The sequence below is a fragment of the Lagopus leucura genome, unplaced genomic scaffold (assembly GCF_019238085.1).
Source record: "Lagopus leucura isolate 7727_CA_CO unplaced genomic scaffold, USGS_WTPT01 Super-Scaffold_100065, whole genome shotgun sequence".
Lineage (NCBI taxonomy): Eukaryota > Metazoa > Chordata > Aves > Galliformes > Phasianidae > Lagopus > Lagopus leucura.
The window spans coordinates 583,572-596,845 of NW_024962309.1; the positions used below are offsets into that span (position 1 = coordinate 583,572).

Consider the following 13,274-nt stretch of genomic DNA (forward strand, 5'->3'; position numbering starts at 1 on the left):
TGCACAATCGCACACAGGAGGAGCAAGTCAGAGCCTTGTAGCTACATGGCCATATTCCTCATTTAGATCAGCTCTGCCCATCCCTGCCGATTACTCATTTTCACCTGGTCTAGGGAGAGGAAGAGAGAAGTCTGAGAGGACAAGAAGTGATACATGACACTGGAAGCAGTCCCCTGTTCTGGGCTACAAATGCCTTTGAGATCTGCACAAATGAATCTGCTCAGCAGATTTCCATATCCTACAGAATATCAAAAAAGTGAATATTTTCTTATTAAAAGTTGCTTAGTAGCATTCTCCGGAGCCGAAGATACTTTAGGAATTCTCAGGTCATCCTAAGGAAATCAGGAGCTCTGTGCATGCCCACATCGATTTGTTTGACCTTTAAAAAACTCTTTGAGGATGGTGATTTTTTATTTTTTTTTTTCTGGTGATGAAAGCGTTCCATGCTGGAATATTTTGTAATCTGCAGTGCTGGAAAAAAATAAAAATAAAAACCCCATCCCTGAATATGGGAAATGACTCTTATTTATCACAGTCTACCACAAGATTTAGAACAGAGTAAGATGATTCCATCTTTAAGGTTTGATAAAGCTGAATTTGAAAGAAATAAACCCAAAACTGAGTGCTGTGCTATCACGGACATGACAGAAACTTGAATATTGCTCCAAGCATTTGAAAAAACAGCTTGTTCACAGCAAACTATCATCCTGAAATCATGCTGAGAATGTGGAATACAGACCATCTTAACAACTTGTTTCTCTAGAGTCAAAAAGCAGATTTATGTCAAGTTCTGAATTCAGAGAAACCATGAAATACTCAAATGGGTATACACAACATTGTCGCAAATGGTGATATTAATGGCCAAACTAAGAACAAATGATAGCAGCTATTTCTCTGAAATGTAATAGAACCAAGGGGTCCTTCAAACAGAACTGTAAATGTTTTTATAACGTTATTTACAAATTCAAACACATACAGACTTGGATGGCCCCCTCATATTTCCACTGCGAAAATCTCAATGCAGTGGATATCTAAAGCAGTTGCTTAAGTTTCATTATGTATTTCCTAATCCCCACAGAAGCACAGCTTTTGCTATAATCACTATTATTTTCTGTGCAAGCAATGATTTCACCATCACCTAAAGCAGCACTGAGTAGAGTCAGACGTTTCATGCACTCTACTTTTTACTTTGAGGTCTGGGACGCAGCCTTGGAGCAACAGCACTGAAAAATAATAGCGTGTGTCACAGCCAGCCCTTTGAAAGAAATGGTCTTTTGGATGATACTTTATATACCATGTAGGATTCTTCCCAGTGGCACTGGATGTCCAGACAGGGGAAACATATGGGATTCTATTGCCTTCTCAAAAAGTTTGCACACCAATTGCAAAATGAGTCTAAAGCAAAGTTTTTTCCATCACCATACAAAACTGCAAAATTCATTCTAATACAAAACAGAAATGAAACTCCTTTTCACTGAAGGGTTTCTTCTCTTAATCACTTGGCTAATTGTTTCTAGAATAACATCTTCAAAGATCTGAAGCATGTCCTGGTATGATAGGCAAACCTCTGATCCGCGCTGGGTAGATAAACAAAGGACTGGGGTGTCAAATGCTGTGTCTCCCAATGGCTTTTGCTGCCATTTGCCCCTAAGGGACACTGCATGCCATTCCCATGAGTCCTCTTAAGTATCACCATTAAGTTGTCTTTAAAGGGTAGTTGTGCAAGTACCACAGTGATGCCTTTGGATGGAATGGCTGCATTAGAGCCATGGAGGAATGCACTTCTGGATTGCAATGATTCATCCTACAAATATCCCATGTAAGCACTCACAAAGGAAGCAGAAATACAATTCAGCTGAAGTATTTGAGCCCAAATGCATGCTAAGCCTTTTGGACAATGCAAGTTAAACTTACAGTTGTCACTGCTCAAATCCATCCCTGGTGCATGCATTACTGACTTCAGCATAAGAAGCACTGCACCAGCTGGCTCATGAACTGGAAAGAGGTGCTGCAGCAACGCTTTTTCCTACTGTAGTTCTCCTGGGTCATACGCATCTGGACAAATCTTTACATGGCACCTCCCCTATGCTCCCTTTGCTTCAGCTGCAGACTGTTTGCTGCAGATTGCTCTCTGTGGGGTCCATGCTGAGAACTCAGATGCATTTCTCATTAGCCACCCAAAAACTGTGGCGCACTGACAGCACTTTCAGCAAGCCACCGCTTCTGACTATCAACCAGTTGCCAGGAGCACTGCATGCCTTCAACTCCACAAAGCCTCCCTCCTCTCCAACTCCTCCTCTCCGTATTTGGTTTTATATATAGACTATAATGAATTATTGGAGACATATGCTGGAGGCATGGTTGAGCAGTCATGCAAGTGAAATAGAATACAGGGAGAGAGAACCTACAAGAGGTACATGCAGAGGTCAGGGGTACTCAGGCAAAAATAGAAAGCCCATCTCAAGGGGAAGCTTCTCTGAAAATAGCATTGTTTTGTTATTAACATGCCTACCAAATACATTAATATAGGAATACAGAAGTAAATAAGAATCCTGCAGGGATAAGAAATTGTAAGAGAGGAGATGTGCTGTTCTGTTGGGAATATATCAGCTCATTTCATCGCATCAGCCAGACCCTCACAAGCAGCATTTTGTGTTGCATGAGATCAGAAAAGCATCTTTACTCTGCAATCTTGAGACACGTGCCTCCATGCCAGGGGAGACAGATATGTGAAAGCAGCTGGATTTGCGGAGCAACTTTAATGCAGGCAATTTTGCACAGAATTAGGTATCTCATTAGTAGAGAAACCGGCATGCATACGCAAATAAGGGGACAGACCATGACTTTGAAGTAAACCCTGACTAACAAGGAGGATGAATTCAAACTTGCACAAAGTTTGCCGGAGAAGTTGCTAAGAATTCCTGTTCTCATGATGCTCCTTCTCACCAAGAACCATTTAGGAAACCACAGTCCCAAGTTCTGCTCTGCTCCATAGCAAGGATGTTTTCAGACCGACTCCTCTACATTTAGGATGTTCTCTTCCTTACCACTGGAACAGGTCGAGCATTCTCAAGAAACACCTATGACTGCTCAAGAACCAACAAGGGACACTCAGCAGAAGCATCATTTGGGGGAATATTAACAACAGGCAGATCTAATCTTGGCTTTGAAGAAGGATTCCCTGTGCAATGTAGGGCAAATTGCTTCCCTTCTCTTCTTCAGTTCCCCACTGGCGGAATGACGACAATACTCACAGTTTCTCAAAGCCTACTCCCAAGTTATACTGTCAGTATAAATCCACTGCACTTGGAAAATTAAGTGTATTTTAAGACAGGATAGAAACAAATGGGAAGGTGTTATGTCAGACGATAAAATATCCTATGAAACATTCAACAAATGAAATATTTCCTCTGCTAAATCAGAATAAAAACACAAAAATCTCAATTGTCCTCTTACTTTATAGTTGTATAAAGAAGGAAGAATTTCATCCACGTTACTTATTCATTGGGTTCTATTAAAAAAAAAAAAAATAATAAGAAAGAAATAGGCACTTCAGAGGCCAATTCATTCTGCTGTAATACAGGTAAGATAAATGGCTTTTATACCTTAACATAAAAGAAGCCATAAGAACACACTAGGAGTAGGCCCTTAAACTTGCCAAGCCAGCTCCTATTAACAGAGATGAATTTCATTCTACCTGAAAATCCAGTCAAGCTTTAATTTTAGATGAACCCTTGACTGTCAATTAAATTTCTCTTTTAATTAAAAAATTCATGTGTGAAAACCAAGCCCTTCGTTTCACTCCGTGATATCAGCGTTCACACAGAACACTTCCCAACCAGCTCCAGCAACAGAGTGAAAATTGTAAATTTGTTTTGGTCATGGTTTTATTTTTTTTTCCCATAACTCAATTAAACATGATTTTAAAAAAGGCTCAATCTGTTGGAGGCAGCAATCTAGTCCCAAAATGACAGAGTGCCTCAAGCTTCTGCAAAACTAGAATAAAACTCTCACCATTTTCTGCTGTCCATTCCATTCAAAACCCTACAATGTTTGATTGGCATGGTATCTTAGCCTAAGGAATGACTCGAAGCATTTAAAACATAGCTCCAGTGAAGAACCAAAAAATATTGCGTGGTCTGTATTATCTGTTGGCTGTCCCACATAAAGGTGTAATCCAGACCAAGCAGCAAATGCAATACATCTTAAGCATTACATTTTAGTAAACTTTCATGATTACTTAAATACAAGCCAAAATTAGCTAGGTGCTTACTTATGACTCCGTAGGGTAAAAATAGGTATCTCTAAAAAACTTCAAAAGAATAATTGGTGAAATTGTTAAAAGCATAGGAATTGCCAAAGCAAATATTCTGTAAAGCAAACAGTAGGGGGTTTTTAACCATCACAGTCACCCAAATGACAACTGGATCACATGCACCTGCCATGGTGGTGTTTTGTTTTTTTTTATCGTAGGGCTTTGGAAACTCAGCTTTTACTTCCATTAATAACATTCCATCTGATGCTCACAGGTTTGGGTTCAGCTCTTACTGTATTTCCATTCTATTCTTGGGGGCAAAGGAAAGTGTTAGTCTCTAAAATAAAACTCCCCTGAGATCTGCCCTCTAGCTTACAGCAACTTATCCTCTCCATGTTTCAAACTTGTTTCTAACATGAGCCAAGTAAATGACTCCAAATGGCAAAGGTTAGCAAGTACGGCTACTTCACCAGTGGATAATAGGAAGGAAAGCCCATTACACTTGTTATTTTTCCATTAGGTGCCTCTGAACAAACAGCTCTCATAAGTGGAGTCTTGGCTTGATTCTCCTTTGTAATTAGAATTGTTCTGCAGTTCACAGTCCTGTAAAACCTATTCACTTACCAGAACACATTTTACTACTCAGAGTCCCAGTCTAGAAAGACTGAAAGAGTTGAAATAATGGGCTCGATAATTTAGACCAGAATTTCTATGGTTGGGGAGGGCATGACCCAGGCAGGGCATCACAAAAGCCTGTGCCATGAATAGTGGAAGGTGCAAATGGAAAAAAAATAGGTTGTTCACTTGATGGTGGTTATTATTAAAGCTGTCTGAGATTCTTGGATATGAAGTATACTTTTACAACTGTTACTTTGGAGGCAAGTCACAGTTTTCTACAGTGACAAAAAGGGAAACAAATCTTGGGTCAAAGCCTGAAATGATTCAGGACAATTCCATCTACATAACACCCAAGGCAGTTCTGAAAACTTTGCTCTCATGTTGAATAAAATCATGCACTTCCAACAGAGCCAGCACAAAACCAGGATGGCCACTGATGCGTTTTTACACCCATCACCCAAGAGTGACAATAAGCTTATTAAATATTGAAATCTCCAAGCATTGCCTGGATCCCAGAATTACATATTGCAAACCATGTACTTTAAGTTGCAGGTATTAGTTGCCACCAAGTATTTTCCTAGTCATCTCCTTCCTCTCCTCTTCCCTTCAGTGAAAAGGGCTAAAACACAGGAACAAAATCTATACAACTTAGCTCCTCCTAGGTAGGCAATGCAAACAACCTTTTTGCCCAGGATAGGTAAAGAGGTCCCAAAAAAAAAAAAAAAAACAACATGCAAGTAAAGCATAAAAGCAATCAGAGAATATACAGAAGTGACCCTTGTAAAAGATGACATTTTAATGGAAAGTGCCATGGTGACATGAAAATGCTACAAGTGAATATAGGCAGAAATAAAGTCTTACAAAATTAGCCTGCCCTTTAGCAGTTGCTGCTTTAGGACTTTTCTGCTTGGAAAAGTTAGCACTCAGCCAACTAAAGCATAGATTTGCAGCACACACCACTCCACGGTAATTCCCTCCATCAATGATCTGGAGCAACTCCCTGCTAGACAGCTTTCTCTGAGAAGAAAGTAAAATCAGTAAGTAAAACGAACCTGTGCATTACACAAATCAAAGCTCTCACTGTACAACATAGCAGAGTTAAAATTAAATATCAATGCTACATAAAAACTGTAGTGAAGGTCTTTAAAGTAAACCATGCCATACAGAGATGTGCTTTTGATGTGCAAGAAAAGCAACTACCCAGGAGTTTAGTGCCAAATGCATACCCCACATGACTTCACGCTAAGAACGCCTGCAAGTTTTGCATTTTTGTTCTGACAGAGTAAGAGTCACTGGCATCTTTGAAAGACACCAAAAGACTCCAAGACACAGCAGCACAAATCGTGGTCCCCTTAAGCTGCTGGCCCATGCCTTGGAGAAGAAATGGAGGAATAAACTGATGGAGGCCGAGTGCACAGCGCGAGGTTAGCAGATGAAATACGAAGGTTAAGACCCACAATTGCTGAGTGTCATGCCAGTCGTGGCCATAGTCAATCTGTGGGGCTGAGATCAGGTGCTGGCATCAAGTGATTTACTGCAGCTGAGCTAAGTGTCTTGCCCCCTGAGGTCCAAACATAAATACAGCCATGCTTTTTCCAGCCGGAATCCCAAAAGCAGTCCTGTAAATCGTGCCTCATTTTCAAAAGTTATTTTCAGGGGGGAAAACAAACAAACAAAATATAAAGCTAAGATTCTCTCATTTCCATGTTTTACATCTATGAAAAGCTGCTGGAGGCTCATGCATTCTACACAAAGCAAACCTCCTAATAAACGCCCTGTAGCCAAGTCAGCAAGCCACCCAGAACACTGTTCTCAGCTCATGGAAGAGAATTTCTTCCTTCCCTGCCAGTTTCTGAGGATGATGCTGTCAAAGAGAACAAAAGATTGAGTTTTTAAGTATGCTTAAAGAAACGCAGCAACATCCGGGGTGCTGGTTTCATTATAAGTCATTCCATGCTGGAAGGATGCACCCTCACTGTGTAATGCTCTTACAGCAGAGGACAGGTGGGCAGCAAAATATTCCTACAGTACTCTGGATCTGCACTGTACTCCATCAGAGGTGAACACACAAAACATAATTACAAGTTCTGCATCATCTCACCAGGTACTTCTGATCTGCCTTTTGCAAAGCATTAAAGAGGAGCATCTGCCCAGTGCTGAGCATGTGGACTAATAAAGACTGGAAATTATCCTTGCAGTGACGTGCCACTGTCTGAGAGCTTTTGCAGAACTGGAACTGAAGAAGGCACATAACAGGAAGGAATACTGTTTTTGCAAAGCAGACTGCAGACAAAACGCTGAGGTGAACATCACCCTGACAGGCTGCTGCAAAGTAGAAAATACAGTCTGAAAGACAGCTGAAACAAATAAGTTTTTATTTCACGGAAAAGCAGGCATCTCCTTCAAAGCACAGTGCACTACAGGACCACAAAAAGACACTTTGTCAGTGTTGATGATGGAGAGATGAACCCTAGAAGAAGCAGCTTGCAGTAGCATCACGCTGGCATTTTCCTGAAGCGCTCCATTCAGCCACATTCGCCCATTTTGCACACAAGCCCATTTTCTCAGGTGGGAAAAAAATGGTGCCACACCATTTTTCGCCCTCCGCTTTGCTTGCCCTTCCCTTTCTTTTTGCTGTCCCACTGGGGCTCAAAGAGTGATTCCAAAAAAAGCCACAACCTTCATGTTATTATCAGATGAAGCACCTACTGCAAAGCAGACAGCTTTCCTTGCAGGTGTTGCACTTTTCTCCCCTGGGTAAGCACAATACCACCCACTCAGCTCTAAACCAAGTTCTCACTTTATACCTTCCTACCAGATCCAAAAAATAAGTTGACAAAAGTAAATAGGGCTGAATTTAGACTTTTTAGTTTCTGCCAAGTAAAACAAAAAACAAACAAAAAAAAACCTTAAGGCAAAAACAATTCACATAATGCAAACAATGAGAAATATACAATTTAAGGAGCTATTTATGCTTCTGGAGCTGCAAATGTGCTGCAGGTAACAGAAAGTTTTCTTCCTATTAAAAAGACAGTCACAAATTACCTTGAAGGAGAAGGAAGGATAAAAAATGATCTTTGAAGGATGAGTGTGTGGGAAGTACCTTTGAGCTTTTCTGTTTTGTCAGCTTAGTCTTATCATTAGAATAAAAAAAATAAAATCCACTGGAAAAAAAAAAAAAAGAAGAAAAAACAGGACAAGGGCCCATCTATCTGCTGGTACAGAGCGAGGCTGCTCCACTGCCTCTGGAGCTTTAACCTTGCACACCCCCAGGGAGGGAGTTCATGCTGCGGATGATCTACACAGAGTTTATCTCTCCCTAAATCCTCCACTTCAACACAATGCATAAAGCAGACAGTTGTTTTGTATTACCACTTTGCAGTCCGAGGCTTTCCTAAGGACAACAGTTAATAAGGAGGCACCCCAGTGGGTAACATGAAAATCTGTCTTGTGCATTCCTTCTCGGTTTATTTACTTACAGTGGAGGCAAAAATACACTAAGCAAACTGATGTATTTTTAGAGCTCCGTGTTCCCAAACATTTGCATTAGAATCAACTGCTAATAAATCCAGCATATCCAAAGTGATTTTCTGTACCTAAATTGCAGGCTTGTGGAAAGCACAACATGCAGCACACTTAAATGCCTTTCAAACTGTTAATCTCACTTTTTAATATAATTACCCACCTTTTCACTAAGACAGGGCTAGATACAGAATGTGCTGCTGCCTACCTGTGCAAAGCTGGCAGCATACAGCTTTTCTCTATCCCAAGTGAGAGCAAGTGGGCTGGTAACATCCACAAACACAGGTGTTGCAGGTGGAAATAGCAAATGGGTATACGATTGCATCTGTGCTAACTGCTCAGATCACCACCTACACGCCCTGTATTCACAGCTTTTCAGCAGGAAAAACCAATCTGAATTCACACTGCTAGGCAGCACAAACAGGTCCAAGTGCTGCTGTGTACCAGTGGGCTTCGCATGCCCAGCTGAGCCCCCCCCCCAGCACAGCCTGCCCTGCTTTGCAGGCATCTCCTCATTGCCCCCAGGTAAATTCAGCAGGCTCGTTGTGCATCTCAGCACTGTCAGGCTACTGTGTCAAAAGGCAGTAAGCTATGGAATAGCATCATGTAACTTCAAAGCAGAAATACAAAGCCCAGGCCAGTGAATATTTCATGCTAACGCCTGTTCTCTTGGCCCGTGATTCCGCACACAATGTTGTCTAAGCTGTTTTCTCCAAAAGGATTTAAAAAAAAAAAAAAAAAAAGCCTTGTTCAGGAGAGAAGCGATAATTTACGGCTTCCATTTACTATTCTACACCAAGAGAGAGCATGGGATGAACCAAGCTGACTTCTCCATCCCTACCTGTGTGAACTCTGCAGGCAGTAAGCCAATACCTGCAGCTTGGAAGCCAAAACCAATGCTGTAGTATCTCATCAGGAGCCATAGAGGAAGATCTTAACACCACTCTCACTCCAGGAAAGGGACAAATAGTCAATAGCGCAGTTGAACCTCCCGCATTTTGTCTGAATTATTCCTCTCCCATTTTCCTTTATGGTGTTTTATCCCCCACTCAAAGATATATCCCCTTAGAGCACCCTACACAACCCTCTCCCTGTGGGTGCACATACCTTTCAACTGCTCTCAGATAACTTTTATAGCCTATCCTTAACAGTTGTTTAGTCAAGCCATACATACTTTATCACTTTAATCTCCCCTTATGAATCAAGCCCTCAATCCTCTTCATCATTTTTGCTGTCCTTCCCTAGCAGTCTATTCCTTCTTAGCTGCTGTTCTCCACACCAAGTTGATAAAAGAAGATATCAAGTATTTGGACACCTCCTATATTTCGCAAATTGTACCAGTAGCTTTTGTTGTACTTTTCTGACCTATACATCATGATGTTTATTTCGCCTGTTCATTGCATTCTTTTGCTCAAAATCTCACTAATCCTCCAGTAGGGAAAGAATAAGCAGGTAATCAAAATATGGAATACTAAAAAGGTCAACATAGTTCACCTGAGCTACTACATGTATTAGATACTAAAATTTTTATATCTTGCACATCTGAGAAGAGAGCAAGAGAGAAAGAAAAAGAGCAAAGGATGGAACAATATCCATTCAAGCATCAAAGACTGTAATGAACAAAGAAAAAGATGAGTTCTGAACTACATATCCTAAAAAAAAATTCTTTTTTCCAATAGCAAAACGGATTTCCCTTTATCTCTGTATACTAAATATTTAGAATAAGGCTGCTTTTCAAAAAGATCCAAAATAAAGCCTGTCCTGGAAAGAATGAGTTGGTAGGCCACTACAAATAATGTAAATATACCCTTCATATATTGAATCTTTAAGATCATGTTAGTATTGTTTATATTATAGTAAAACACATATCAAAATAATATAAAAAATGATGTAAGGAAGAAACCATGTTTCTCACAGAAGCCTTCAATTGAAATAGATATAAAAGTGTTAGGAAAGTACTGAAGCATAAGCGTTGAAAGAAAAAGTCTCAAAATATTTCAGATTTTTCTGTTTACATTTTTGTTATGACATATTTTTGCTCCAGAAAATAGAAAATATGTATTTTTAGCTGATGAAACATACACTCAAAGCTCATGTTTAAGATGTATATGGAATAAAACTCAGCCATGGCTTTTCAGACTACGAGAAGTCGTAAGTAAAAGGAAATTAATGATTCCCCTCGATAGAACAGATTCTGTTTTATGTGCCCTGCTGCTAAGTGGGTATAACTGCATATGCATTACATATATTTTCCTTTTAACAGCCAAATCCCTTGTTTACAAGGTCGAAAATGATATAAACCCTAAAAATTTTAGAAACATTTATGCGGGCTGGCAATGGAAGTGACAGCTATCAGGCTGCGAGAGAACTGGTGAATGAGGATGAATTTAGTCCTTTGGCTATGCATCTGTTACAGACCAAAAGCCTTGAATTGGAAGAGGGAAAGGCAATGGCAGCAAACCAGGACTTCATTCATCAATTAAATTCATTTTTTACAGTAGCATAATGAATATCCAAGGGAGTGTTTAATGCCAAGCAGAAGAAATAAATAACGAAGAACAAACTTACAATTAAAAATACAGATATGGAGAAGCCTTCTACAAGTTGGAGAGATTGCTGGTTTTTTGCCCAACGATTCATCCTTCAAGGAGCATGCATCTATTTCTGCAAGAAAAGAGAGGTCACTGTATTACAATATGGATGAAGAACATGCCTGTCTGAAGTTTGGCTCTCAGTGTACACATACCATTAGATCCCTGGAAAGCAGCAGCTCATGACTCACTAATGGTACACAGGATGTCATTAGATTTCTCCAAACTAGGTAACTTCCTGTCCTCACATGAAAGTTAATATCAAAGCTCAGCGCATACAAAGCCACCACAGGAAATGACTCATTCAGCACTTTTTTCTGCATGTGAGAAGCTGAAGGCTTACTAGAACTGAAGTCATGACTTGAAGTCATTCTCCATTTATTTTTTTTTTAACAATTATGTTTGGTCTGAAATCAACAGTGTGTGAGGAGTTTGCTCAGAACATCAAGGAATCATAGAATGGCCTAGGTTGGAGGGGACGTTAGAGATCAAAGGAAATTATTTACATGTACAGTTTGCACGTAGCAAGGAAATCTAGCTTCATTTATATCATGCCACATTCAACCATGCCAGTCTTCCCAAGCCTTGGACCAAACTCCTTCCAGACAACTGATGACTGAAAAGCTTTCTCCTTTAGGTTATATGCAAAAGGTGCATCACTTAGGAGCCTACCAAGAAACTTCAAGGTCTGAGCAACTGAAAAGTTACCCTTTGTAAGGTGAAGAGATCTTATTTACTGCATTAAAACCCATAAAAAACAATGTATGCCCAATAATGCTGCCATCGCTGAGACAACTAACAAGTGAAATAAACACTCAGGATGCTCAGAAATGCTGATATAGCACGAGATGATCATTACATAAGTGAATATGGAATTAGAGGGACCTCCAGATGTTTTATTCCTCTTCTGTGTCTTCCTTAGGTTGGAAGAACACACCTATAATCCTTTTTCCCAAGTCAACGCTGTATTACAGCATCCTGAACAAATGCACAGAATTACTGAAGTAGATATTGCATTAACTCCTTAAAAATAAAAGATGATAGCAATGAGTAGTTATGAAGTTTTATACACGTAACTGCATCAAATCAATAACATAGCACAGATGTCAACAAAAGTTGCAGGGTGAAGGAAAGAGTAAGAATATATATGAAGATGACATAAACAGGAACAGCAACGCTGATTTTTGTGAGGTTGCTCCCACCAGCACCAACGTCAGGCAGCACCACTGAAGCACTGCTCCCACGTGTTTTCATGCCCCAGAAGGCAGCCAGCAGCCTACTGGGCAAAACCAGTGCTGAGATCAGTGTTTCTTGGTATACCTTCCTGAAGAGAACCAGTGCAGAAGGGTCAGGCAGGCACCGGGCTGTGTTGGCTTTCCTTTCATTCTTTACCTTGGTCACAGAGCAGTCCTGGATCCTTCCTGACTCCTCTCGCTGGAGATCTGCCAAAAGTCAAGTGCTCTTAGGAATGCAAGAAACACACTGACCAATTCTCTCAACAATTTCTCTAGGTGTTGCTTTCTAGCAATCATTAAGAGTGGAGCACGCACCCAGCAAAGCCCTGGATGTGAAAAACAAAGCAAATAAGACAAATGAACGCTCTTCTTGCCATTGAAGAGTGGACAAGAATCCCAGCATCACTTTGCCTGGAAATACTGCATTCCTTCTCCAAGAGAGAGATTCATCATGGGGACAGGGAGCTCTGAGAACGGGATGGAGAAAGGGAAATCAGAGGTTGGAGGGAATACATCGCCCAGTAGAGAACTGAGGCCACTGCGCTGCAACTGGGGGAAAACAATAAAAATTTAAAATAAAAACAAAAATGGAAAAAAAAAAAATAGCTGTGTCACAAAGGCTGCTTCCTCTTAATTTTTTCTCATTAGAATGTTAAAAAAAAAGGCAAAAGGACAATTGTGTCATGATTTGTGCCTGATGCTCCATTTTTTTTTACGTCACTTTCCTGTCCCCTTCATTTCTTAGCTAATAACTCATTAACTTTTTTTTTTTTTTCCTGGAAATCTCAGTTAACTAAGAGTGGAAACAGACACAGTAAATTTCTAGATAAGTAACTTGAAAAGATACAATCAATAAAATCCTGGGTGGCAATAATGTTTCCATATTAAATTTATGGCATCTGTTTAAACAATACTCTCCCTCCTCCATTATTCTAAATGTTGCTTCAGGAGGTCTTTTTTATAGACTATATTTTTTCTTTTATGGAGGGACTGTAAACAGGCAGTTAAACTAATATTTTGGTACGTTTGGCATGCTGGGTTTCATTTTATAGA

General features: G+C 40.1%; 1 protein-coding gene across 15 annotated transcripts in view; it reads right to left on the reverse strand.

The window, feature by feature from the left end:
- Positions 1-13,274, reverse strand: part of LRRTM4 (leucine rich repeat transmembrane neuronal 4) — a 419,106-nt gene that overhangs the window by 343,707 nt on the left and 62,125 nt on the right. For 10 of the 15 annotated variants that reach the window (XM_042886905.1, XM_042886904.1, XM_042886900.1 and 7 more), the window contains 2 exons: positions 12,379-12,428; positions 10,964-11,059 (listed from right to left, as the gene is read on the reverse strand). The exons of 1 other annotated variant lie outside the window; for it this stretch is intronic. The gene's annotated coding sequence lies outside the window, so the exon portion shown is untranslated. Of the gene's footprint in view, positions 1-10,963; positions 11,060-12,306; positions 12,429-13,274 lie in introns of those variants that run through there. 4 more of the 15 variants (XM_042886901.1, XM_042886894.1, XM_042886893.1 and 1 more) reach the window with 2 other exon arrangements.